Raw genomic sequence first — 25,468 nt, 5'->3', positions numbered from 1 at the left:
TGGTTGAAGACTACTGGAAGATTTATAAGCTACTGTGTGCATTCAAATGATTCATTAAATTATAAAGGTCAAATGAGAATTAGTTGAGTTTGAGCATGAATGTAAGGAAGAGTAAATTTTGTTGTAAAAAAGGTGTCATCAGACCAACATGTCATAATCATTGTAACTGCTCTTTGAGGCAGATTTTGTTGACTTTAGAAGCAATCCATGAAAGTAGAGAAGTGCACTCAGTTATTTTACATACATTTGTGTCAGACAACAGTTGTTTACGCTTTTTCATGTGCTGTTTGAGAGAGGGTACACATTGAATATTACTGCAAGATATGGCTGGGGCTACTTGGTGAAGACTAAATGTTGTTAGGATTATGTTTGTCTACAACCCAAGAGAACAATTGTTTCAAAGAGATAGAAGTTGGCTTCTCAAGTCCACAGGACTTCCCAAGTCCATAGTACTTTCCTAGTGGCTCAGATGGTAAAGCATCTGCCTACAATGTGGGAGACCTGGGTTCGATCCCTGGGTTGGGAAGATCCCCTGGAGAAGGAAATAGCAATCCACTCCAGTACTCTCGCTTGGAAAATCCCATGGATGGAGGAGCCTGGTAGGCTACAGTCCACAGGGTCGCAAAGAGTTGGACACGACTGAGTGACTTCACTTTCTTTCCTTCTTCCTTTCAAGTCCACAGGGCCATCCTGGGCTGGCATGCTCCAGTGACATGACACTGATGCTCCAGTGTCATGGACCCAGGCCCATTCTGTTTTGTTGCTTTGCCTTGTCTGCAGGTGGGGCTGAGGATCAGTTGCTTGAACATCACCTAGGAGCTCAGTAGATATACAGACTCTCAGACCCTACCCAGACCTCCTGACCCAGATGTGAATTTTAACAAGGTCCCCAGGGGATTCCTTGTATAGTTAAGTCTGAGAAATATTGAGCTGGATACCTGTGCCCAAGCCCGAGGCCATATCAGAAACATTTGGGGCACTTGTTCAAATGTTCTCTGGGGCCCCATCTCCAGAGATTCTAAGTCAGTGGTTCAGGTAAACTATTTCCTTTTGATTCTGCCATGGCCAAGGGTGTTTGGAAACCTCTTATTTAAGACAGCAATTCCTGACGTATACTCTTAGGGGCCTGTGGAATCAGTGTCCTGTCCCTGCCTTTGGGGATGGCCTTTGTTGTATGTGTATCAATAATCTTTCTAAAATATTCTTTTTATTTGGTAACAATTTTAGATTGACAGACAAAATACAAAGATTGTTAGAGAGTTTTTGTACACCCTTCACTAAGTTTATCCTAATGTTAACATCTTAATATAACTGTGGTACATTTGCTTCAACTATGCTGATTGCTAGTAACTGAACTACAAAATTTATTAGGATTTCATCAGTGTTTCCACTAGTGTCCTTCTGTGACAGGATCCAATACAAGAATACCAACTGCACTGTAATATATCCATCTTGTTTCCTCTGTCTTCTCCAGTCTTTGACAGTTTCCAAGTCTTTCCCTTGTTTTTCATGGCCTGATAGTTTTGAGGAGTAATTTATTTCAATACAGTTTCACACACGGAAATGACAAGAATAGTACAAAGAACTCCTGTCTACCTTTTATCCAGACTTACTAATTATTAATATTTTGCTTCATTATTTTTTCTCTCTTGTATACATATCCCCTTTTGAACCATTTGAGTGTGACTTAGAGGCAGCATCTCTCTTTACCCCAAATAATCAATGTGTCCTCCTTAAGAACAAAATCATTCTCTTACATAACCATACTCTCTTTATAGAAACCAGAAAACTGAACATTAGTTCAAAATTATCATCTGGTTCAGAGCCCAAAGCCCATATTCATATTTCATCAGTTATTCCAATAAGATCCTTGATAGGTATTTTCCTCAGTCTGACATCCTTTCAGGATCCTGAAAGGATCAATCATAACAATACGTTTATTGTCATGTCCCTCTGGTCTTACGGCTCTTGAATGGTTCTTTGGAGATTCTTTATCTTTCCTGACCTAGAAAGTTCTGTAGAGTATAGTACAGGTATTTTGTGGGATGGCCTTCAGTTTGGGTTTCTCCAGTGTTTCTTTCCAATTAGATGCATGTTTTGCATTTTTGGCAGACAGAAAGGAGAGATGAGGGTCCTCTTCAGGGCATCACGTCAAGAGGTACATAAAGTTGCTTTGTCTCATTCTTTGTGATGGTTCTAAATTTACAGGTGCTAATATTGAGGTTCTTAGAAGTTAGATGATTTCCTAGTCAGTGAGACCAGAACACAAACACAGGCCTTCTGTACTTTGAAGACCGAACTCTTCAACCATTGGCTACATTGTAGACCTCCTGCTAATGCCATATGGAGACCTCCACAAGGTGTTAGGAGACCCAGTCCCTTTTGGCCCTGCAGTGGCTGAAGCTGGAGTGAGTGGCAGCCTTGCTATCAGGTGCTGTTTCTTGATTGAGTTGGAAGTTGGCACTAGGATCGCAAATGTATCTGCACAAGCAAGGAAGACTTGGGCAGTTTTCTCCTAATCTTCTACCTTGTTTAGTAAAGGTCACATCACCTGCTTCTCTCCCATCGCATTTTACCTTTGCTCCTTTGCTCTTAGCTACCATTTCACTACAAGGTATTTCTGGAAGCTGGGTCAAGCATGGCTGCTCTGTCTTCTCCCCCAAACCTCCAGTATCCCTCCACTTGTCACACTGTGTTGTCCTTATCTATCAACTTAAACCGGTGGTCCTCAACCCTGAGTGTGTCAGGGCAGCTTGTGAGAAACAAACATCCCAGGCGCACTCCCAGGCCCACTGCAGAGATTGTGATTCTGCCGACCTGGGGTGGACCCTTGATCTGGTTTGCGACGAGCAGTAAATGAATCTAGAGCAGAGTCACCCTCACTGCATCCTGCAGGGGCTTGAGAGGAAACCACCTTGAGCCTGAATTACTCCATTTTTGAATACCTTTTTTTCTAGTGCCTGTTGATCAACCTTTCTATATAAGTAAATAATTAATGACTAGCTGGGAGAGGGAGATTCCTGAGTGGGGATCAAGTCTGCTCAGTCAGGGCCCATCCCGATTGCAGGGGATGTCTACTTGGAGTGGATTGGTTTATCTTCATTCTAAATTTTGAGGAGACAGTTCTGTGTTTCTACTCCACAGGAAAAGCCCCGAGGAACCTTTTACAAGTGAAGTCTGCTCTATCATATGAGGCTCTCAAAAGAGCTGTCATCTAGCTTCTTTGTTCATGGCGGCGGCCTCTGCTCCTGTCTTCACTGTCTGTTGCTGGCTTTCAACCTCAGGAACCATTTGCTGTTTTAGGTGATCATTGTCTGGATATACAGAGCCAAAAAGGCTTCCTGTCCACTCTTCCCGTTAACCTAATGCTTTCTGAACAGATATTTTTTGGTCAAGCGTGTAGAACCCCCAGCTCTTGGACAAGAGGCATAATGCAGTGTGTCCTAACAAACACGATGTGGGCTCCGGTACATTTAAACCTGTGGGGTGGGCTCAGTGGCCCCCTTTCTGTGAGAACCCGGTTAGCCTCTTTGAACCTCATTATCTTTGTCTTGTCAAGATAATAAGTCACCACTTTTATGATCATTGTGAAGATTAAAGAAAATGTATGAAAAGAATAAGACACTGCCCAGTTCAGAGTAATTGCACAGTAAAGGCATTGTTGGGCTTCCCTGGTGGCTCAGCAGTAAAAGAATTTGCCTGCAATGCAGGACCCACAGGAGATGTGCGTTTGATTCCTGGGTTGGGGAGATCCACTGGAGGAGAGCATGGCAACCTACTCCAGTATTCTTGCTGGGAAAATCCCATGGATGGAGGAACCTGGTGGGCTATGGTCCATAAAGTCACAAAGAGTCAGACACGACTGAAGTGGCTTAGCATGCATGCAAAGGCTTTTCTGCTGCTCATTTAAGCAAGTTCTCATCCAATAAGAGAATGAGATGCTCAGGTTTTCTTTTTTACTTGCCCTTCTATCGTGAATGGTTTCCCACCTTTATCCTTCTTTTTCTGCATGACTTTGTAAATATTTAGGAAAGAGAAAAAGTTAAAGGGCAAGTGGGAGGGAGGCATCACCTAGTAATAAAGGAACATGCTAATTGGCCACACAACAAGTTCATGCTGTGGAATATTCACTGGCTCCCTAGTATTTCTCCAAAATATTTTCTCCCACCTCTTTGCCACCTGCTCTTCTGTCTGCTGCACTGTCTTCCTCCTGCCTCTGTTCTGCCCCCCATGCCTTTCTTTACAAGGATTACACTGATGCCAGAAAGCCACCACTCCAATCTGGGCCTTAGATATTCTCTGCTGTGTATTTGCCCAGAAGGGATGATGAAAAGAGATGCATGGTTTTCAACCTTAGTTCTGCAGATCCTCCTCAAATGGTTCAGGGTGAAGGGTGTGTGCCATAGGCCTCCAGGGTCTCCATGCCCACTTCTGCCACAGCAGTGGCTGTTGACCTTTTCTCGCTTTTGGATGCTTTGGGGAAAGATTTTGTTTGAAGAAAGTATACCACAATTAAAAGAAAAAGTCATGGATGATCCTTGAGCTTCCTGGTGACCCTGAGACTTGTCAGATTCCTTGGCTTGCTTCATGTCCTGCTGTGATTTTCTCTTACATTATCCCAGGTTCAAGGTATTTGCATGTGCTGTGAGCAGTTCTCAAGTACCCTCTTGCTTTGGACAAACCGCCCCTTTACGAGTGTGTCCCTGCCCATATTTGCACTTTTCTTTCCCCCACGCACTTTTCTTCTGCCCTCTCTTACTCCCTCCACTCTAAATCTTGGCATTGCTAGCATCACACAGAGCCTCCTTTCTGCTCAAGTCTTTTTCAGTTCTGTTGTAATGCAGTTGTTTCTCCATCCTTCTAATCCCTACCCCCCCCCTTTTTTTTTGGCTGCACCACGTAGCATGAGGGATCTTAGTTCCTTGGCTAGGGATCAAACTCTTACCCCCTACAGTGGAAGCACAGAGTCTTGCTTGCTGGACTGCCAGGGAAGTCCCATCCTTTTAATTCCTTATATCATTTTCTTTGCCTGTAGATTTTGTTTACAGTTAACATAACTTGAGCCTGATATTATTTACATTTTTAAAATGTGCCTAAGTCTTTTGAAGTAGATTATAAGCTTCTGGTGGTCAGTCTGTTTTATATACATTTGTATTCTGCAGGCCATCACATTGGTCTCTTTCTGTGGGATGACTTTTGGCTTGAATCGTGAGTAGTAAAGATAAGAATAAAACATTGGTATTCTCCATTCTTCAAAGAGAAAGAAATTACAATAGCAACCCCTCTTCATACATGGTTGCAGATTTTATTTTTCTAAAAGGAACATAGATGCATGTGTTTTTAGGCAAGCGTGCACAAAATGATTGCTCATGGTTTTCCCTCAACTATCTGATTTCTGTAGTATATTTAAGCTATCCTATTTCTGTAATATATTTAAGATATAATTCAATATGCATAAATTTGATTTACCCAAGACCTTTTAATGGCTCACTCATTGCATAAAGCGCATTGAAGTTTTTGTGCTTGACACAGGAGTTTAACTCATTCTATACATAGTACTAGTAATAGTGGTAATATTAATAATAACGTATACCATCCAATTAGCACATATGATGTGCCCGGCAGTGTCTTAAGTGCCCTGCATGGAGTACTTCATCCCCTTCCTAAAGCCTAGCAAGGCAGGCTTTACACTTCTCATTTCATAATTTTTCCGAGTTACCTGAGATCACACAGATAGGATGTTATTGATCTGAATCCAGATTGGGCTTCCCTGGTGGCTCAGAGGTTAACGCGTCTGCCTGCAATGCTGGAGACCCTGGTTCGATCCCTGGGTCGGGAAGATCCCCTGGAGAAGGAAATGGCAACCCACTCCAGTACTCTTGCCTGGAGAATCCCATGGAGGAAGGAGCCTGGTGGGCTACAATCCACGGGGTCGCAAAGAGTTGGACACAACTGAACGACTTCACTTTCACTGTCACTTTTGGGTGACACTAAAAAATCCAGGCCGTTTGTACTAAATCATAATTCTGTTTGGTAGCTCTTTTTAAAATTTCATTTCAGCTTTATTGAGGTACAATTGACATAGGATGAGAACAATTCATTTGTTTTTCTCTAAAAATATTTATTTATTAATTTGGCTGCACCAAGCCTTAGTTGCAGCAGGCAGGCTCTTCAGTCTTCGTTGCGGCATGTGGGATCTAGTTCCCTGAACAGATACCAAACCCTGGGCCCTCTGTGCTGGGAGCGCGGAGTTTTAGCCACTGGGTCACCAGGGAAGTCGGGAGCATAAGTTCTATTCTCTTAGACAGTTTCAATCATACAGTACAGTATTATCAACTGTAGTCACCATGTTTTATATTAAATCCTCAGGCCATGTTCATCTTACAGCTGAAAGTTTGTATGCTTTGACCAATCTCTTCATATTTCTCTCACTCGCCAACCTCTGGCAACTTCTTTTCTGCCCTCTGTTTCTAGGAAATTGAATTTTGTGTGTGTGTGTGTGTAGATTCCACATATGAGTGATATTGTGTGTGTGTGCTTAGTCACTTCAGTTGTGTTCGACTCATGCAACCCTATGGACTGTAGCTCCCCAGGCTCCTCTGTCCATGGGGATTCTCCAGGCAAGAATCTTGGAGTGGTTTGCTCCCTCTAGGGGATCTGCCCGACCCAGGGATCAAACCAGTATTTGTCCTTCGCTGTCTGTCTGATTTTGTGTGTTCGGTGGTTCTGTTTGGGTCTCTCCATCCCTAATGGCTCCATTCAATGGCTCACACCAGTAACAACAGCCTCATTTAAACAGACACTTCTACCACTGCCAGATTGCCTCCTCCATCCACTGACAAGATGACTTCCTGGGACACAGTGTATGATGAAAGCCAAGTCTGAATTTATTTAAAAACTAGGGAAAAGATGGTGAATGGTCTGGGTTATCATTGAAGGAGCCCACCTGAAATGAGACAGAGCCTTGAAACGTGGGGGTTTCTTTGGGGTTGGACACTGGGAGGGGCAGACTGGCCTGGTGCTTACAGGCACAGCCTTTGGATGGGCTTATTTGGACTCAAAATCTGGGTTGCTACTAAGTGCTGTGTGACAGGGGACAAGCCTCCTGCTTTGTAAGGATGAACTGTCAATATTCTTGGGTCCTTCCTGACTTTGTGGGGATTCAGTGAGGTAGTCATTCAGCGCCCTGCTTAATAATCATTTAGGAGCCAATTATGATTTTTTTTCAGGGTCATACATGAAATAGAACCATTTTCTTATGTTTCAAGCAAGACTGGAACCAATGATACAAACTTTCCTTAAGTGCATTAAAGTTATCTCTTCAGCCTAAAAACCTGTAATTCCCAAGACATTTAAATATTGAGAGCCTGGTGAGCTAAAACAGTTGAGCTCCAAATAAACATTCTGAATTCAGATGCAATCACGTTCAGTTCAGTTCAGTTCAGTTCAGTCGTGTCCAACTCTTTTCGACCCCATGGACTGCAGCACGCCAGGCTTCCTGGTCCATCACCAACTCCTGGAGCTTACTCAAACTCATGTCCATTGAGTTGGTGACACCATCCAACTATCTCATCCTCTGTCGTTCTCTTCTCCTCCCGCCTTCAATCTTTCTCAGCATCAGGGTCTTTTCCAGTGAGTCAGTTCTTCGCATTAGGTGGCTAAAGTATTGGAATTTCAGCTTCAGCATCAGTCCTTCCAATGAATATTCAGGACTGATTTCCTTCAGGATTGACTGTCCATCAGATCTAATCCCTTGAATCTATTTGTCACTTCCACTGTATAATCGTAAGGGATTTGATTTAGGTCATACCTGAATGGTCTAGTGGTTTTCCCTACTTTCTTCAATTTCAGTCTGAATTTGGCAATAAGGAGTTCATGATCTGAGCCACAGTCAGCTCCCAGTGTTGTTTTTGCTTATGTATAGAGCTTCTCCATCTTTGGCTGCAAAGAATATAATCAATCTGATTTTGGTGTTGACCATCAGGTGATGTCCACGTGTAGAGTCTTCTCTTGTGTTGTTGGACGAGGGTGTTTGCTATGACCAGTACATTCTCTTTAACAAAACTCTGTTAGCCTTTGCCCTACTTTGTTTTGTACTCCAAGGCCAAATTTGCCTGTTACTCCAGGTATCTCTTGACTTCCCTGCAGTCACATAGAATACACAATTTGAGTGTATTTAACACTGCTGAGCAGTATGTTTAAAAATAGTTAAGATTGTAATTTTAATGTAATGTGTATTTTGCCACAGTGTTCATAATAAAAAAGATCCCATAGAATCAAGAAAATGAGACTGAATTTCTGGAAAACAAGGTTCTACCCTTGACCTGCAGAAATGAAAAGTCTTGTGCCTGTCCTGAACTCTTTTCCTGAACGGTTGTATTACATTGGACTTTCTCAATCTCAGAACTACTGACATTTTAGACTGGAGAAGTCTTAGTTTTGTGGTCTGTGCTTTGCATTTGAGGATTTTAGCAGTATCCTGGCTTTTACCCACTAGATGCCAGTGGCATTCCTTCCCCCATCTGTGACGACCAACAGTGTGTCCAGACAGTGCCAATGTCCCCTGGGTGGTGGACAAATTTCCTCCTACCAAGGGGGGACTAAATCAGTGGCTCCAAGCTTGGTTCTGCATCTGAATTGTTTATGACACGTATTGAACACAGAGAGGATTATTTGTAGATGTGGTTCAAGAGCTGGGGATTCCTGTTTCTTCAAGCTTCGTAGTAATGCTGATGTTCTTGGACACAGATTTAGAAACTGTTGTGCGGCCCTATACATTTCTCTCTGCTGGTGCTGCCTCTGGCTCCCACAGTAATGTTTAGGGAGTCCTTAATGCTTCCTTCAGTAAAACGGTCCTAATAGTTCTTCGCTTTTTCTTACTTTATAAAGAATACAAACATGACACTTTCAAGAGTTTATTTGGTCCCGCTTAAGAGAATCCCAGGGACGGAAGAGCCTGATGGGCTGCTGTCTATGGGGTCGCACAGAGTCGGACACGACTGAAGCGACTTAGCAGCAGCAGCAGCAAGAAAAGTGTGATGAAGCCTGTGTGATGTTATACTGCTGGGTTTTGTGCTGTCATAACCAGGTAGAATGATACTGAGACAGGAAAAGTCATGGCTCATCTGATTTTTGCAACTGTTGGATTTGGTATCGTAACAGCTATTTCTTAAACTTCCTTTAATATAAAGTGACCGAAGAACTTCCCTTTCTGGTTTTAGCTCTCTCCCTTTGTATGTGAGAGTGTGTATAATCTCTTAAAATCTTAGAGTTTGCCATGCTTTGGAGGAGAAAGATGGAAAACATATGTTTCCCCTTAGCTGAGAACCCAGGTTAATTGCACAAGCATGAACTCCAGCATTCTGCTTTTTCTCTGAAGATGAACTGCAGATTTCAGTTTGCTTTCTAGGTAGGTAGGGGTGATATTCTCCTCCGTCTACTTCCCTTCCTCAGCTCTGTCACTAAGAGCAGATTGGGTAACTCGGGACAGAACCTTTTATCAACCATGTTTCCTTAAGGTTTTGATGACTAAGACATCTCACATTTCTAGAACCTTTCGTGTATGTCACACTGTGTATTTTGTTTTCCTGTTAGGTCAACTGGCAGTTTGTGGTGGAGTATATAAATATGTAGCTTTCAGCATGAAGCAGGACTCTGGCTTCTCCTAAAAAGGTGCTTTGTTCTAGAGAAAGGCAGCTTGCACTTTGTCTCTAGGGGTGTGTAGACCTGTGCAAGGTGCCCAGAACTTCTCGGGAATGAGAGCAGCCTCAGGGGGAAAGAAATATATGCTTTTCTGGTTGTTTTTTTTTTTTTTTCCTAGAATTTCCATCAGATGTACTCATGAGTCCTCTGAGTCAGTGGTACCACCATGGTGCTGGACCACCTCCCCTGCAACTCCTAAAGTCTCTCAAATAGCAAATCCTGTGGAATTTACCTCCTCAGTGGTTCTTGATTCTGTCTACCTTTTCTTTTTTTTCTTTTCTTTTCTTTTTTTTTTAATTTTATTTTTAAACTTTACATAATTGTATTAGTTTTGCCAAATATCAAAATGAATCCGCCACAGGTATACATGTGTTCCCCATCCTGAACCCTCCTCCCTCCTCCCTCCCCATTCTTGATCCTCACTGCTCTCACTTGCCTCCACTTGCCTCCTCGGCTGGCCTCCTGGTCTCCACTCTTACTTCCCTTCTAAGGCATTCTCCCAGGCCTATCAACCTTCAGTGCTTTCCCACTGCACTTAGAATAAAATCTAGACGTTCTGGCTACGAACCTGCTATCCCCAGCCTTTGCTTACCTCACCAGCTTTGCTTAGAGTTACTGCAACTTCCACCAAACTCCTATCTTGGTTCTAATTATAAGTGAATTTTTTTTTCTTTCGTAACTGCACACTTCTCAGAGCCTTTACAAATGTGATTTTTCCTTTAACTGGAAGTTACCATCCTTTCATTTCTCTGCTCATCTAACTCCCATTCCCTCTTGATCCCAGATGAAATGTAAACTCCTTAGAAGTCATCTGATTTCTCAGATCAGATCCAGGCCCTTGTTATATGCATTTGTAACAGTCCATATGGCTCCACTTATTCATTATGTGATGCTCTGCACAGGCCATGTGTGTTCCCCGTGCCTAGTACAGTGCCTGGTGTGTGGGACAGTCATAAGAATAGGAGCAAAGGAAATAGGTGATGTTTACACCTTCTCTGTCTGATGATGCAATTAAATACAGTTATGAAAGGAGTGGCCCTTTGAGAAGAACATCCCTCCCCTTGTCCCCACCACGCATTCTAAATATATTGTTTTATCGTATGAATTGACTTTATGAAGATCTATTTTTATCCTTCCATCAAAGCATTCCGTAATCAAAAGACAGCCAAATGACTTTGAGATGTGAAATTGCTGAGTTGTATCCGACTCTTTGTGACCCCCATAGACTGTAGCCTACCAGGCCCCTCTGTCCATGGGATTTTCCAGGCAAATGTACTGGAGTGGATTGCCATTTCCTCCTCCAGGGGATCTTCCCAACCCAGGGCTCGAACCCGGGTCTTCGCATTCTAGACATACGCTTTACCATCTGAGCCATGATCATTACACTGGAACAAGTTAGTGGTGATCTATTTGCATTCATCAGCCTTATCACCATAAGATGCTCATAATTTCCACTGTCACATCATTCTTGACCTCCTGACCCATATGAACAGTGTCCATCTGTTACTTGTTTTGACCATCTAGATGCCTCTTGCACCTTAAACTCAAAATAGTCAAAATCAGTCCCCATTGTTCCTTCCACCCCCAAACCTGTGCAGTTTTGCTTTCCTTAATAATTTCTTTTCTCAGTGATATATGAACATATACCCAGTTTGCTGAAGCTGCAACTGCATGTCTTCCTAGATTCTCCTCTTTCCCTCAGCCTTTCTAGACAGTCAGTTACCTCAGAAAACTTGCATCTGGTCCCTCTTTATCACACGGGCTGCTGCTGCTCCAGGTGGCTCTATTCTATCTGGTAAATGTGGAGGAACATAGCGCTCAAGGGAGGACTTAAGAATAAGTGTGTCATGGGCCCTCAAAGGAAGGACTTTAAAAGAGAGAGAATAGTATCTTCACAAACAGAAAATTATGCACATAAAATGGGTAGACATAAATTGAGAATAGATAAATTTGAGAAAGAAACAATTGAAAATCTCAGAAATGTAAAAGTAAGAAATAAAATGTAAGAAAAACTCTACAACAGGAAAAACGCAGTAAAATACACAGAGTTATTCTATGGTGGGTTTGGCTAAAGAGAGAACCAGTAACTTGGAGGTTGGAAGTAAGAAATACACCCAGAATATATTCCAAAAGATAAAGGAACAAAAAACACAAGTGTGAAGTTATCTTGAAAGGACAGGTTAAGAAGTCCCATCCTTTGTCTAACTGGCAATCCTACTAATAAAGAACAAGAATGGAAGAAATGGTGGAGAGGTAATATTTGAGATCCTGCCTAATACCTTCTTTCTTTGGAGTTGAAACAAATTCCACACGGGGCTCTGGATTTGGCCCGCTGGATGGATAGAGGGTGTGTCATGAGGAACTATATGGACTCAATACTCTGTCCAAGAGTCATGGAAAAAAAGGAATGTTTCTCAGCAGAAGGTTTGACCGCACATGATGTGATCTGCATTTTTAGAGGGTCAAAGTTGAAGAACTGTTTTGTGAGAAATAAAATTAAATAAGAAAGATTAGTTAGACAGTAATTAGTTGCAGTAGCCCAAGTGAGAAATAATTATGTCATGGCCTAGGATAGTGACCTGGAGAAGGGAATGGCAACCCACTTTAGTATTCTTGCCTGGAGAATCCCATGGACAGAGGAGTCTGGTGGGCTATAGTCCATAGTGATGCACAGAGTCAGATATGACTGAAGTGACTTAGGACAGCACAGGATAGTGACAGAGGATACAAAACGAAGTGAGACAAGTGAGCAAGCTATTTAACATTTTGAGATCCTCGTACAGTTTTATCATTTGTAATGTAGGCTCAGTAACATCATCTTGCAGTGGGATATGGTAGTCACTCAGTAAATGACAGCTATTGCTATTATCATTATTATCAGAAGGGCTGACCGAATAATGATAGACAATGAAAGTGTGGGTTAATGGTGTGTCAAAGGTAGGGCAATTTTAAAAGTTCTTTGCCTATTTCAGATCCTTCCAGAAGAGCCTGTTTTATTGTTCTTCCAGGCTGTGGTTTAGCCTCACGTAGCCATGGTCACACTCATGGGACATATATTTGAGACCTAGAAGCCCATGTTTCTCCACTACTTGCTGGCACGTTTCTCAGCACATCCATTACCACTGAAGAAAGAAGGATGGAGGACTTCCCTGGTGGTCCAGTGGTTAAGAATCTGCATGCCAATGCAAGGGACGCAGCTTTGATCCCTGGTCAGGGAACTAAGATCCCAGGTGCTGTGGGGCAACTGAGCCCATGTGTCACAACTAAGACACAATGCAGCCAAATAAATAAACTTTTTCAAAAAGAAAGGTGAATTGGTGCTAGTGCATCCTCTCATGGTAAACCACTCACCCACTCAAACAGTAAACCACCTACATGGCACAGAGAGACAAGAAGGAGAAGAAGGGGAACTAAAAAGTAAAAAAAAAGTAAACTTACTTCTTAAAACTCTCTTTGCTATGGCTTAGTATTCTTTTGACAGCTGTCTTAATGTCAGTTTCTTCGCAGTTGATAAACATTCATAATCCTGTGTTTAAATTGAACTTGAACCCTACTTTGCCTCCAGAGCTTATCTGGCTTTTTCATATCTACCCATCTGGTCTGCTATTACCTTATCCATCACAGTCAGCAGTCATTTCTGTTTATTCTATCAAGCTTGTCTGACTTTTTATCAATCCTTTCATACCATGCACATAAATAGGATTAACCTTCCACATATGAGCTTAACACTAGTAAGTGGACTATTTCACAGAAGAGAAGGTAGGCAGACCTTAGGACCTGAATTGAGTCACAGAGTGAATCACTCACTCATTTCCATATAAAAGAGAACACTTGACTCAAGGCAGTTTGATCTCTGGTTCAAAGAGATCAAATTGCCAACATCCCTTGGAACACTGAAAAAGCAAGAGAGTTCCAGAACGCTTGATTGACTATGCCAAAGCCTTTTACTGTGTGGATCACTACAAACTATGGAAAATTCTTCAAGTGATACCTGACCTGCCTCCTGAGAAATCTGTGTGCAGGTCAAAAAGCAACAGTTAGAACTGGACATGGAACAACAGACTGGTTCCAAATTGGGAAAGGAGTACGTCAAGGCCGTATATTGTCACCTGCTTATTTAACTTGTATGCAGAGTAGATCATGCAAAATGTTGGGCTGGATGAAGCACAAGTGGGAATCAAGATCGTTGGGAGAAATATCAGTAACCTCAGGTATGCAGATGACATACCTTATGGCAGAAAGTGAAGAAAAGCTAAAGAGCCTCTTGATGAAAGTGAAAGAGGAGAGTGAAAAAGTTGGCTTAAAACTCAACATTCAGAAAACTAAGATCATGGCATCTGGTCCCATCACTTCATGGCAAATAGATGGGGAAACAGTGGAAACAATGACAGATTTTATTTTGGGGGACTCCAAAATCACTGCAGATGGTGATTGCAGCCATGAAATTAAAAGACGCTTGCTCCTTGGAAGAAAAGTTATGACCAACCTAGACAGCCTATTAAAAAGCAGAAACATTGCTTTGCTAACAAAAGTTTGTCTAAGTCAAAGCTATGGTTTTTCACATGTATGGATGTGAGAGTTGTACTATAACGAAAGCTGAGCACTGAAGAATTGATGCTTTTGAACTGTGGTGTTGGAGAAAACTCTTGAGAGCCCCTTGGACTGCAAGGAGATCCAACCAGTCCATCCTAAAGGAAATCAGTCCTAAATATTCACTGGAAAGACTGGTGCTGAAGCTGAAACTCCAATACTTTGGCCACCTGATGTAAAGAACTGACTCATTTGAAAAGACGCTGACTCTGAGAAAGATTGAATGCAGAATAGAAGGGGACAACAGAGGATGAGATGGTTGGATGGCATCACTGATTCGATGGACATGAGTTTGAGTAAGTTTCGGGAGTTGGTGATGGACAGGGAAGCCTGGCATGCTGCAGTTCATGGGGTCCTGAAGAGTTGGTCACGACTGAGTGACTGAACTGAACTGAACTGAACTGACTCAAGGTGTGGTGGAATGAAATGGCCCACCAGACAGGCTGGAATTATCTGGGAGCACTTCTTAGAAAAGACAGATATTAAGGAAGGTAGAGAAGGATATAGTAGTTGGGAAAGTTGTTGTTTTTGCTGCCTGAGATATTGAAATTTGGAAAAAAAAATTATATCCATAGTAACATTGGTATTAGGACAATGTAAAATACTCAAGAAGAAGGAAGAAGACTCAGAATAGATAATTGATGTGAGTAGGGCTTTATTTTTGCATTGTTCATTTCTACATTTTTGTCATTTTCTAAAATTGCAGTTTTGCTTCCAATTGAAGCAGAATACAGTTTCTACTGAGCAGAGGTATATCAGAGGCCCTAAAAGAGAAAGAGAACCTTCTCCTCCTCTTTAACTCATTACTAATGAGAGTCCATTCTAAAGGAGATCATCCCTGGGTGTTCTTTGGAAGAAATGATGCTAAAGCTGAAACTCTAGTACTTTGGCCACCTCATACCAAAGACTCTGATGCTGGGAGGGATTGGGGGCAGGAGGAAAAGGGGACGACAGAGGATGAGATGGCTGGATGGCATCACTTACTCGATGGACGTGGGTCTGAGTGAACTCCGGGAGTTGGTGATGGACAGGGAGGCCTTGCGTGCTGTGATTCATGGGGTCGCAAAGAGTCGGATACGACTGAGCGCCTGAACTGAACTGAACTGAGTGAGAGTACTGATTATTTTTTGTGTCTGCTCATTTGCATAGTCCGGTGATTTTTATGATGCAAAGATTGCACTTGGTCTTGCTGAATCTAATATTTAATTAGATTCATAAAGCTTGAAACAAGTCATTTTTAGTAAACTATTTTTGAAACAAATCATCTGTCGAGAAAAAGGTGTCATAGAGTGTCATCTTTCTATTTTTAAAATTAATGGGATACGTAGTTTTTACTGCTTTGGAGACGGAGTTGGGCGTCCTTTCCCCTCACCCCCTGCCTTTGTCATTTCTAACAGTCACTGGAATCTTGTGTCAGTGATTCCCATTGGAACTGTTGTCAAAATGTGTGCTTTCCAAGAACCAGCTCTTAGTAAATTTGCCTCAGGGAAGTGTGGTTTTGTCATTAACTTTCAGTTTATCTAAGCAGCTATTAGGAAAACAGAATATTCATACACACCTCTCAGAGACATCTGATTCCTCCTTATTAAAGGTATATGGTTGGAAGCATGGAGAGCAGTCACCAGGCTCGTTGGAGGAAGAATAAAGCTGTTGTAAAAATGACTGGTGTTTTTGACATGGTGTCAGGAGGCACCTCCGGGAACTAGATGGGTTACTTACCGCACCTGCAGGTTTTCCCAAGTCACATTGTGGGCTACATCTTAGTCAACATGCATATATCCCTTCTCAGAGGTGTCCTGATATTTAGGAGCTGGCTTTCTTTTCTTTCTGGACCAACATCACTCAGAACTGCTGGGCAGAATATGTTCAATGAATTTCCATCTATAAAAGGAAGTAAAAATCCCAGGTGCTGTGCTGTACCACCTCAAAGTGTCAAACCAAAGCATCTGTCACATTCTTTGAAAGCACTGGAGAAAGACTTTATAAGAGTCTGGGACCAAGAACCTTCAGTCTTGGTGGAAAATGGTTTTGCAATTACAGGGCTGTCTGACAATGGCCCTCTGGCAGAGTGGCTACGAGGTGGTGATGGGAGACTGCTCCTGCCTTTCTCTTGCTGTCTTCCATCTTTAGCTTCTGCCTGGGCTTCAGAGGCAGTTGGAAGAGACCAGAAGAAAGGGAAAGAAGCTGAAAGTCTGAAAAAAGATGTGTTTTTAATGAAAAAAAAAAAAGTTCATTAATTGCACGCCTTGTAGCCTAGCAGCCATTTGCTTGGGAAGTGACAGAGGTGAGTCTCAGAGGCAGTGTTTGCCTCCAAATGTGTATAATCTGGTTGGCAGAGGAAACAAAAATGCATTGAAGAGTAAAGAACAGGATGAGATGAGTGCCAAAGGCAGCCCTGGGGGCTGGAGTCACTCCAGGAAGAAGGAAGAAGAACTGGATGTTCATTCATTCATGTATTTTATTTTCTTAACCGACATTTAAAGAAAGTACCTGCAAAGTGTCCAAGCTGGATACACAAAATGAAAGAACCTATTCAGAGGTAACACGTATCCAGTGCCTCGCTGGGTACCAGGTGCGGTTTTGAGAGTTTGATATAACATCCTCTCAATTAGTCCTCACTACTCTACAAATGAGGTGCTACTTTTATTTTCAGAAAAGAAAATGGAAACATTGAGAGGAGAAGTAGTAAGCCTAAAGCTACAAAACCAGGGGCTGCAGAAGTTGGGGTTCTACCCCAGGAAATCATTTTCTAAAGTTATTCCAGTGCTTATTGGGGGTAAGATGTAGAAAAGCAAGTTGTTGATAAAAATTCAGCATTCTGAGTGCTTTTCTGGTGTCCCTACTGCTATCTCATAAGCATACCCCCACCCCATATCTTTAAAAACATTTGAAATAAATAAGGTTTTGAAGAAGCCAAGCTTTCTTTCTGATGTGGTGCTCTTTTTAGGACAGACATGGGCCTGAGAAGTGGATGTCAGAGGTAGGAACAGCAGCCCACAATTTATAGTTGCTGACCAGTGTGTATCACTTCAGATGAGGGAGATACCAGCCTCCACAGGCGAGTGTCAAGGCAGAAATGTGGGCAGAGAGGACCTGTGAGCTCTGAGGTGAGCATTTGGGTCGCATAGTATCCCCAGGCCAAGTGCGCTGCCAACAGGCAGGAACAGGTGGTTGAATGGGAACTGCAGTCATCAGCGAGGGGACACGGACGAGGGGCAACAGCTGGGCTGTGTCCGGGGAACGTGCCTCAAGGCAGGCTGGACTCCACAGCCTCTGAAATAAACAACTGGAGATCCCCAAGGATGTTTCTTCTGGGGGCCCTCTCATGTCTGAAAGGAACCATGAGCTTTGGGCGGGGAGAGTGAGATATAAATACATGTATATATATATATATATATTTTTTTTTTTTTTTGAGATAAAAGTGAGACAGGAGGAGGATCTGGTTTAGTGAGGAAGAGAATGTAGTGCTAACCTTGAAGAGGTGGCAGGACGTTTATGTGGATCCACCAGGGCTTGTTGGAAATGCAGGATCAGACCACAGAAGAGGGGTCAAGTGGGAGGCATGGATTCAGGGATTTGGGACACTGGCATTTCATTAAAAGCAAGAAAGAGTTTAGGAAGAAAAGTGAAGGACCAACACCCACTTTAAGGATTAGGGAGAAAAGGGTGCATTCTCTTTTCTCCCTAATCCTTAAAAATATATATATATATTTTTTTCTTACCCAATTGCAATAGTTTTAACAGTGGCCCCAAAGGTATGTCCAAATTATAACACCTGGAATATGAAAAGGTGACCTTATTTGAAAAAGGGGTTTTATATATATAATTGTGTATCTTGTGATGGAATCACCCTGGATTTACATCCTTCTTGTAAGAAGAGGAGAGAACACCATGTGAGAACAGAGGCAGAGATATAGATCACAAGCTAATTGCTAGTGAATTTGACCATTCTCAGGAATCTAGGTGATTTTATGAAAAGTAAATAAAAATCTTTTTGTACTGGAAATTGGCTTTCTGGATGTAGTCTATGATAAATTAAGTTGAATAAAGGAATTCTTTTGGAGAGTAAGAGTTTAAAAGGGAGGGATAAATTAAAAAAAACAAATCCAACAACAAAAAGCTTATTTACTCCATGAATATAATTGTTGGCACATAGTACTTTGCCAATAAAATTCATTTGGAAATGCATACTTTGTTTGATGAATAAAAATATTTGTGTCATTATTGAAATTTTCTCCAATTAGTATAAAGAGAAGAAATACTTTCATGTGGTGAACAATGACCTCACCATTGCTAAAGGGAACAAGTGGAGAGTCTATTTAATTCCCAGTCACCTGCACTTGGAAATCTGTTAACTGACTAACCCTCTGGGTTATCCTTAAAAACATTTCTATTGTTTCCATCTTAGTTCATTACTGAGTCTGAGAAGACCGATTTGACCTTCAAAACAAAAAGCTTAAGGGATTTAGTTATGATTTTTGTTAAGTTACAAAAACACGCTCAGGCAATTAAAATAATTTTGCCTTGATATTTTACATGGAGATACATTTGTATAGAGTATAGAATTTATTTTAGTTCCTTTATGGTTTATGGACTCAGAGAAGAACCAGTTTTTATCCTTTTAGATCAAATTTTCTTTTCTTCTAGTCTTTTCTCTCAATGAGATGAAAGGCAAATATTTTGTGGGTCCACAGAAAGCTACTAAGGCAATGCGCTTGTCATCCTACTCCCAAGTTTTAGTGAACTTCCAAGCATGCCTTGGAAGCTTTCTTTTCCTCAGGTGAAACTTGCATTATTATAAAAACATCTTATGTAACCTGAACAAATATTAACTAAAACATAGAGCCAAACTTTAGTTTAGAATTTAAGTCAGGCAAGGAGGTCATGTCAGATTGAAGGTTTTATATAGAAAGTGAGCAAAGCACTGCTACCAAAATAGTGTATTTGGGAGTATCTTGTTCCATCCCTGTTTACAGCAATAGTTCCTGCTCACCTGTGTGGCCTTGCTAAAGGATGGTGACAATCATTTGATTGGTATCTGCTTTATCACCTGTTGAATTATACTCCTCATCAGCTGGCTGGCTCAATTCTCTCCCAAGCTGTGAATCACAGAGTGGTCTGTGTGGGGAGTGGTGACAACCTTCACATGTCTAAGCAGCTGCTTATAGCCACCCCACAGTGGTTTACATGGTAGGAAGTGGGATTCGTGCTGATTAATCCAGGCTATACTTTGAAATGGTTTACTTTGATGTTGTTGGTTGTTTTTTTCTTTTGTTTTGTTTTTTAATATGCATTAATCATTTTCCTTATTTTTTATTGGAGTATATACTTGCTTTAAAATATTTTGTTAGTTTCTGCTGTACAGCAAAGTGAATGAGCTATATGTATACACATGTATACATAGCTACCCTATGGACTGTAGCAGGCCAAGCTCCTCTGACTCCACTATCTCTTGGAGTTTCCTCAAACTTATGTCCATTGAGTCGGTGATGCTATCCAGTTGAATAGCATCTCATCCTCTGTCACTCCCTTCTCCTCCTGCCTTCAGTCTTTCCCAGCAACAGGGTCTTTTCCAATGAGTCATTTCTTCACTTCAGGTGGCCAAAGTATTGGAGCTTCAGTTTCAGCATCAGTCATTCCAATGAAGATTCTCCATTAGAAATAGGTTCTCATTAGTTACCTATTTTTTATGTAGTAGTCATAGTATATATGTCAATCCCAATCTCTCAAGTCATCCCATCCCCCATTTCTCCCCTCGCTGTGGTGTCCACACATTTGTTCTCTACATGTATGTCTCTATGTTTGCCTTGCAAACAGGTTCATCTGTACCATTATTCTAGATTCCACATATATGTGTTAATATACAGTACTTATTTTTCTGACTTACTTCACTCTGTATGAAACTCTCTAGGTCGATCCGTATCTCTACAAATGACTCATCTCATTCTTTTTATGGCTAAGTAATATTCCATTGTATATATGTACCACATCTTTATCAATTCATCTATTGATGGGCATTTAGGAAATGGTTTACTTTTATAGTCAAGGCTTTTCTGTTGGTTCTTTTTTTTAAAAAAATAAAGTAAGTGAATTTTCCATTTAACAGAAATATATTGTTTCCTCTTATATCCTGTTAGCATCTGTGAACTGTAAGATACCTTGTTTTCAAGGAACAAGAAAGTAAGACAGATATACTAGGTCCTTAGGAGTGATTCATTTAATATGCTAAGTATAGGGGGACTTTGTTGCCAACAAAGGTCCATCTAGTCAAAGCTATCGTTTTTCCAGTAGTCAAGTATGGATGTGAGAGTTGGACTATAAAGAAAGCTGAGGGCTGAAGAATTGATGCTTTTGAACTGTGGTGTTGGAGAAGACTTTTGAGAGTCCCCTGGACTGCAAGGAGATCTAACCAGTCAATCCTAGAGGAAATCAACCCTGAATATTCATTGGAAAGATTGATGCTGAAGCTGAAGTTCCAATACTTTGGCCACCTGATGCAAAGAGCCAACTCACTGGAAAAGACCCTGATGCTGAAAAAGACTGAAGGCAGAAGGAGAAGGGGCCAACAGACGTTGAGATCACTGACTCGATGGACATGAATTTGAGCAAACTCTGAGAGATGGTGGAAGTTCAGAGGAACCTGGCGTGCCACAGTCCATGGGGTCACAAACAGTCGGGGACAACTTTAGTGCCTAAACACTGGGGCTTCCCTGGTGGCTCAGTGGTAAAGAATTCACCTGCCAATTCAGGAGACATGAGTTTGATCCCTGATCCAGGAAGATCCCACCATGCGGTGGAGCAACTAAATCTATGTGCCACAACTATCGAATTCATGTTCTAGAGCCTGGGAGCGGCAACTATTAAACCCACGAGCCCTAGAGCTCTTTTCCACAACAAGAGAAGCCACCACAAAGAGAAACCTGCACATCACAACTAGAGGGTAGACCCCACTGCAACTAGAGAAAAGCCTTCACAGCAATGAAGACCTAGCACAGCCAAAAATAATATTTAAAAAATGGCATAAAGTAAAAATATGGGGGTGGGATTTTTTGGATGAATCATTAGCTAATCCAAAAGTATGGGGAACGTGTACAACATTAGTAGACAGTTTGATTGCTTGAGACCAGATTCTGGAAGGCCTTGGATGACAAGCTAATAAAAGATTTATACAATACAGGTGGTGGTCATTGAAGATCTATGGTGGATATTAGAGCAAAAGAACAACATGAGCAAAGTTTATGGGGAAAGTCTAATTTTACCTAATTATAATTAATGCAGGAATTAGAAAGAAAGAAACTGGTGATGTACAGACTTATTTGCAAGGATCTGATGCCAGGATCCTGAGAATTCTTAACCAAAGGTGGTAGTTTAGGTCTGGAAGGGATAAAGCAGAGAGAGGTTTTTGCGAAGTATTGATGAGACTCAGTGTCTTGTAGATATCTGTATTTCACAGAATAGAGAAGGCAAAGATAAGTTCTCTAGAAATCTACATGAGAGAACTACTAGACGTAGGTAATACAAATATAGGAACTAATGCAAGACCAGAATCTGTGTTTGATAGGCCAGTGTAATGTTTGACTGGAAATTTATGGCAAGTAGTTAATGCCAGTAATAATGGGCTGTTCCTCAGGAAAGGCACTGGGGCTGAGAAAGCAGAATTAAGAGTGAAGGAACTGGGATATGATTTATCTGGTAGGAGTTGGAATGAGGAATGCTAAGATTTTAGAAGAGCAATTTGGAGGAGGTGAGAAGTAGTGATATGAATGTCACAGAGGAAGATGTAATACTACCTGTAACAAATCAGACTCAGAGTGTGAAGAAATAAAGGTTAATGATGCTCTGGGCTGTAGTGGTGTCATAGAAAAAATCATGACTGAGATGGCGAGAATTTTGGGGTGGGGACATGCTATTTTTGGGTTAGGGAATCGTGAGAGTAATGATTTTTGTTTGTATATTTAATAAGATGCTTGAAGGAGAGTTAACATGCTGTTTCTAACAAGCTGCCAGAGATTTCTAAGAGTGGAATCAGATTGCAGACTTGGGATAGCTGAAATGAATGAGGAACTGACCAGTTGAATGAAAACAGAAGAGATAGAAACATAAATCTGAAGTTAGAAGTAAAACAAATAATGAAGGATCTCGTGGATTTTATCGGAGGATTATTGCTTATAACTGTAGGAGATGGAAGGCAATACAGCAACTCTGGAAAGGTGGTTTCAAAAAGAAGGTAGTAATGACATTAAAAATGTGGACGAATTAAGGGAGTTGAAAATTGTGAAGTCATTGGAATTAGGTTTGGGTGGTGGAGTTCAGTGTTTCATTGGAACATGTAAAGAAGGGAGGGGGCGGGTGTAGGATGCAGGCAGTGGGACCCGCCCATGCTTACACAGCATTCATTTCAATTGGTGAGGCTGCAGTTATGTTAACTGTGAGTCCTTTTCCTCTGGGGTTTGAAGTTTTACTCTAATCTTTCTCTATTAAATCTCTAAACTTTGTTCTTCCAGAGTCTTTACTCCTTTCATATAGCCAACTTCAGAATGTTCTAGATATAATAGTTCTAGAAGCCCACTTCTGTCTGTTCAAATTTGACTCTGAAACTATGAATTAGACCTGGATCAAAATCTGAATTCCTCTAAGTTACCTAGACTTTAAGGATTCCCATTCTGAAAGCAGTAATTTAAATGCCTTCTCCTACATCATTAGCAATACTTTCTTGGCTCGATCTGTCCTTTCAATATAATTTAAGTCTGAAATTGACCCTGTTATTTATATTTTAGTTTTGAGGATGTAAGAAGATTGGGGGAGTTAGGAGACTGGTAGGTAAATAAGTGTCAGTCACTCAGTTGTGTCCAACTCTTTGCAACCCCATGGATTATAGCCTGCGAGGCTCCTCCTCTGTCCATGGGATTTCCCAGGTGAGAGTACTGGATTGGGTTGCCATTCCCTTCTCCAGCGGATCTTCCCAACCCAGGGATTGAACCCAGGTCTCCTGCATTGCAGGCAGATTCTTTACCATCTGAACGACTGCAGCTTATCTAGGAGACTGGTAGGTCCTCATGAAATACTAATAGCCTGGAGAGGTCTCTGACAACTGGAAGTGCAAAATCCTCAATTTATGAAAAAAGTTTTATTCCTAAAGCTCCTTTCTCCTTTGGTTGGGAGTGTACATTTGCTCTTTGACTCACAGCCAGAGCTGTAAACAATGGACAAGTTCTTGCAAAGGCCTCAAGTTGTAACATGTAACCTCATTGTCGAATCCAATCTCCATTTCTAATCTTAGTCTAAAAGAGATTAACTCAAAATGCTAATATGTACTGTCTTTCCACCCCTCCACAATTCTCGGTCCCTCTTCTGCCCACTGCATTTAGAGTTGCAGGCAGACGTTCTTTTGAAAACATGGTGGTGGGCTTAGTCATAGACCCTACGCTCCAGAGTGCAGGAGGGCATTGGAGGAACACTGAGGGCAGCACTGGAGCCTTTACCAGGGCCCTGAAGCCCTCAGGAAGGACTGTGAAGAATGGGGTGCTTGGAATTAACCAAGAGGGGGACCTAGCAACGTTGGGTCCGAGGGCAAGGATGCAAAGAGGAAATCAAGCTCTTCTAGTGACACGAGAGAGTAAAGAAGTGGAGCCCTAACCCTTTTTTGAGGCTTTTGCCCTTTATTTTAATTTTCATTTAATTCTTAGGACAACCCTGAGGAGTGGGTAGGTCTTCTGCCCATTTTGCAGATAAGCTAGTTGTGGCTCAGCAAATTAAGGAAGTTGTCAGTCTCACTGCATGCAAGTTGACACGGCTAGAATTTAAACCAATTCTGCTTGATTCAAATTCCTTCTGCCATACCACAGTGTGCAGAGGGACAGGAGGAGAAAGTGTTTAGATGCTATTCTGTGGTTGTATTTGAAAATCCAGGACCATGTGTTGTATTTCTTTGATTTCTCTTCCCCATTTGTTTCTTGTCTGTGATGTGTTCCTTTGGTAGACACACTCCTGCCCATCCCAGGAGACAGCTGGGGTCTGTTTACATCCAAAGCAGAAAGAGTTTCAACATCTCTAGATGAGCTGTCTGTGTCTCTTCACTACATTCTTTCTATCTGGAGGCAGGCAGAGCACAGCTGTGGCTATTAGGCCAAGAGTACAGCTGTAGTCAGCCGCCAGTTGACACCACAGCACATGGTGTCATGGTCCCGTTACTCGCGTGTGTCCTGCTCAAGCTGCTGCATGATTGACATTTGCCGGGACCACAGTTGTGGGAAGAATTCTATGTACTTTGTAGGAACAATGTCACTACGCTTCATACTCCATTTGCCTCGTGTTCTCATAAAATTACCCTACATCCAAGCTTGTTTGCAAAAAGCCAAACTACTGGTTGTCCTACCCATGTACTGCTACTGCTGCTGCTGCTGCTAATTCACTTCAGTCGTGTCCGACTCTGTGTGACCCCATAGACGGCAGCCCACCAGGCTCCACCGTCCCTGGCATTCTCCAGGCAAGAACGCTGGAGTGGGTTGCCATTTCCTTCTCCAATGCATGAAAGTGAAAAGTGAAAGTGAAGTCGCTCAGTCGTGTCCAACCCTCAGTGACCCCATGGACTTCAGCCTACAAGGCTCCTCTGTCCATGGGATTTTCCAGGCAAAAGTACTGGCGTGGGGTGCCATTACCTTCTCCGAACCCATGTACTACTCTTGAGGAATTCTGGTGATCAATTGACTTTGTAGGTTGTTATTGCCTATGAGATCTTTGACCAAAACTATGTTTCATCCTGATTTTAATGTGGCTAAGTTAAATACTGGGGCTTCCCTGGTGGCTCAGATGGTAAAGAATCTGCCTGCAATGCAGGAGACCTGGTTTCAATCCCTGGGTCAGGAAGATCCTCTGGAGAAGGAAATGGCAACCTGCTCCAGTATTCTTGCCTGGACAATACCATGGACAGAGGAGCCTGGTGGGCTACAGTCTATGAGATTGAAAAGAGTTGGACATGACTAAGCGACTAACACTTTCACTTTCAAGTGAAATATGATGTATATTTTGTTCAACAAAAAAGGGACCCAAAGGATAATACATCATTAATGCAGTTGGTGGTGATGGCTGGTTGATTATTAACCTTGAGAAAAACAAACTCACAACAACCAAGAATAGAAAATGTAAATTGTTCTTACTTAAGTGTCTTTATTAGGCC

The 25,468-nt window shown here is 41.8% G+C and overlaps 1 protein-coding gene across 7 annotated transcripts in view; it reads left to right on the top strand.

The window, feature by feature from the left end:
* Positions 1-25,468, top strand: part of ELMO1 (engulfment and cell motility 1) — a 584,819-nt gene that overhangs the window by 113,785 nt on the left and 445,566 nt on the right. The gene's annotated exons all lie outside the window — the stretch shown is intronic.

This window comes from Bison bison, unplaced genomic scaffold (assembly GCF_000754665.1).
Source record: "Bison bison bison isolate TAMUID 2011002044 unplaced genomic scaffold, Bison_UMD1.0 scf7180017864525, whole genome shotgun sequence".
NCBI classification, from domain to species: Eukaryota; Metazoa; Chordata; class Mammalia; order Artiodactyla; family Bovidae; genus Bison; species Bison bison.
Note: the sequence above shows the minus strand (reverse complement) of the source record. Positions and strands in the feature narration are given on the sequence as shown.